Raw genomic sequence first — 3556 nt, 5'->3', positions numbered from 1 at the left:
TTATAAGGTCTACTACACCTGTTGTATTCAGCATTTCACTGTAAGGTCTACTACACCTGTTGTATTCAGCATTTCACTGTAAGGTCTACTACACCTGTTGTATTCAGCATTTCACTGTAAGGTCTACTACACCTGTTGTATTCAGCATTTCACTGTAAAATGTGATTTGATTTCAGAAACTTCAGAAACTCATGACTAAAATGTTGCATAATTGCGTCAGATACTCATTTTTATGTTATGTAGTCTGTCCACACGAGATTAAGAGTGGGACTTTGTCTTGTTTAGATTCAGAAACAGTGGTGGAACTGTGAACCCAGACAGCAGAGCAGGGAGGAGCTACAGGAGGACGGCCTCATTGTATTGGCTGGAATGTAGTAAAATGGAACGGAGTCAAACACGGTTTCCATATGATGTGTTTGATACCGTTCCAATGATCCCATTCCAGCCATTACAATGAGCCCGTCCTCCTATAGATCCTCATACCAGCCTCCTCTGTCAGACAGAACAAACAGTACATGTCCCTGACATCTGATCTGTACTACCATGAAAGGCAGAGGAGAGAAAACAGATTATATAAAGATTGGAAGTATCCTGAGCATCACTGAAACATCAACAGGCAAAGTGAGACAGACTTACTGTACAGAGACACAGGGAGAGTCATTATAGTGAGTGAGACAGACTTACTGTACAGAGACACAGGGAGAGTCATTATAGTGAGTGAGACAGACTTACTGTACAGAGACACAGGGAGAGTCATTATAGTGAGTGAGACAGACTTACTGTACAGAGACACAGGGAGAGTCATTATAGTGAGTGAGACAGACTTACTGTACAGAGACACAGGGAGAGTCATTATAGTGAGTGAGACAGACTTACTGTACAGAGACACAGGGAGAGTCATTATAGTGAGTGAGACAGACTTACTGTACAGAGACACAGGGAGAGTCATTATAGTGAGTGAGACAGACTTACTGTACAGAGACACAGGGAGAGTCATTATAGTGAGTGAGACAGACTTACTGTACAGAGACACAGGGAGAGTCATCATAGTGAGTGAGACAGACTTACTGTACAGAGACACAGGAGAGTCATTATAGTGAGTGAGACAGACTTACTGTACAGAGACACAGGGAGAGTCATCATAGTGAGTGAGACATATTGAGATATGATGCTGGCTGTGTGTTTCACTGTTGTCCTGGGCCTTCTCTCAGTGAGTGACTCCCAGGCGGCCCCTTTAACCTGTGAGGATCTCCTGAGACCACTGGAGCTGAGCAGTGTCAATCAGGTACTATCTACTGAACTGTACTGTACTGTACTGTCTGTCTGTCCATCCACCTGTCTGTCTGTCTGTCTGTCTGTCCGTCATCTGTCTGTCCGTCATCTGTCTGTCCGTGTATCTGTCTGTCCGTGTATCTGTCTGTCCGTCATCTGTCTGTCTGTCTGTCTGTCTGTCTGTCTGTCTGTCTGTCTGTCTGTCTGTCTGTCTGTCATCTGTCTGTCTGTATGTCTGTCTGTCATCTGTCTGTCTGTCTGTCTGTCTGTCATCTGTCTGTCCGTCTTCTGTCTGTCCGTCATCTGTCCGCTATCTGTCTGTCCGTGTATCTGTCTGTCCGCCATCTGTCTGTCCGTCGTCTGTCTGTCTGTCATCTGTCTGTCCGTCATCTGTCTGTCTGTGTATCTGTCATCTGTCTGTCCGTCATCTGTCTGTCTGTGTATCTGTCATCTGTCTGTCCGTCATCTGTCTGTCCGTGTATCTGTCTGTCTGTCTGTCTGTCTGTCTGTCTGTCTGTCTGTCTGTCTGTCTGTCTGTCTGTCTGTCTGTCATCTGTCTGTCCGTACGTCTGTCTGTCATCTGTCTGTCTGTCTGTCTGTCTGTCTGTCTGTCTGTCTGTCTGTCCGTCATCTGTCTGTCCGTCATCTGTTTGTCCGTGTATCTGTCTGTCCGTCTTCTGTCTGTCCACCCATAGTGTCTGTCCACCCATAGTCTGTCTGTCTGTCTGTCTGTCTGTCTGTCTGTCTGTCTGTCTGTCTGTCCGTCATCTGTCTGTCCGTCATCTGTTTGTCCGTGTATCTGTCTGTCCGTCTTCTGTCTGTCCACCCATAGTGTCTGTCCACCCATAGTCTGTCTGTCTGTCTGTCTGTCTGTCTGTCTGTCTGTCTGTCTGTCTGTCTGTCTGTCTGTCTGTCTGTCCGTCCGTCATCTGTCTGTCCGTCATCTGTTTGTCCGTGTATCTGTCTGTCCGTGTATCTGTCTGTCCGTCATCTGTCTGTCCGTATGTCTGTCTGTCTGTCAGTCATCTGTCTGTCCGTGTATCTGTCTGTCCGTCATCTGTCTGTCTGTGTATCTGTCATCTGTCTGTCCGTCATCTGTCTGTCCGTGTATCTGTCTGTCCGTCTTCTGTCTGTCCACCCATAGTTAGGGAGACAGGGTTGTTTGTGTCAGCTGACCCAGTTATTGTCTATCTGCCTTTCCGTCTTGCAGACTCTGGGAAAGTGGATGTATATTGCTGAGAGTTCGGATGGTCCTTTCTGGGACCAAATACTGTATACCTTATTACACAGTGCCTGGATAGAGATCTCTGTACCGGTCGGTACCCAGAACAATATTCTTGACATCGCCCATTTCTTTTGCATCGGTATTCCACATCTAAATGCTTTTCGATTCAGATGCTACAGGATCAACTCTAACTTTACTCTGCATGACAATAAAACATGGACCTCAGTGACCCCCAGCCCTGTTACTGAGGTTCTCCTGACAACGTGCTCAGACTGTCTCCTGACCCTGGAGAGATGGGATGAGGATGAGAAGACCTTCACCTCTCTAACACTCTACAGTAGGAGACGGGAGCTCACTGCTACTGAACTAGACTTCTATACGAAACAGGTGGATTGTCTCAGTCTGCCACCAGCGACGTTCATCGATCCAAAGAAAGATCTCTGTCTCGACACAACTCCACTCTTAGAAGATACAATTGAGAAGGAAGTTGAGAATGCAGTTAAACTTATTTCAGAGATTCCAAGAATACTCAGATATACATTTACACGTTTAATTAATTATGTTTTTTAGCCATTTTCAATGTTTTTGTGTTTGATGAGTAGTTGCCTCCTCCTCTCTGATTGGTTTGCTGCCCACCATGTATTCTACAGTAACCCAGGGTTACAGTACCTAACCCAGCAAGCCTGTAAACAGTCCCTGATGCCTTGATGTGGGACCAAACTCCACTCTGTTCATGTTGCTCTACATTCAACACAATAAATCCAGATTAAGACAAGTGTGATTTACATTGTTTTGTTTGTCCCAATAATCAGCTACAATCAGGAGCATTTAAAAAGAAAAGGAAATCAAAGAATGGGTGAAAGTCTACTTCCGGGTTTCTCAAACTGGGTCCCGAGGCCCCCAAGGGAACGTTCGGTCCCCAGGACCGAGTTAGGAAACCCTATTCTACTGACATCACTTACAGTAGCCTACTCATCGTCTCTTATCGACAGCAGGACAGTCATTCCTAAAACATCAACCACTCAACATGTTTAGGTCATTGGTTCTTTTATTTGGCAG

At 45.7% G+C, this 3556-nt stretch overlaps 1 long non-coding RNA gene across 1 annotated transcript; it reads left to right on the top strand.

Annotated features, from left to right (window-relative positions):
- The first annotated feature begins 420 nt into the window (after positions 1–420).
- On the top strand, positions 421–3272 carry LOC127922683 (uncharacterized). Its single transcript, XR_008111916.1, has 2 exons — positions 421–1285; positions 2483–3272. It is a non-coding gene; the product is annotated as an uncharacterized LOC127922683 (long non-coding RNA).
- The last annotated feature ends 284 nt before the right edge of the window (positions 3273–3556 follow it).

The sequence above is a fragment of the Oncorhynchus keta genome, unplaced genomic scaffold (genome assembly GCF_023373465.1).
Source record: "Oncorhynchus keta strain PuntledgeMale-10-30-2019 unplaced genomic scaffold, Oket_V2 Un_contig_26746_pilon_pilon, whole genome shotgun sequence".
Taxonomy (NCBI): Eukaryota; Metazoa; Chordata; class Actinopteri; order Salmoniformes; family Salmonidae; genus Oncorhynchus; species Oncorhynchus keta.
The sequence above is the reverse complement of the archived record's forward strand: the minus strand, read 5'-3'. Positions and strand labels throughout refer to the sequence as shown.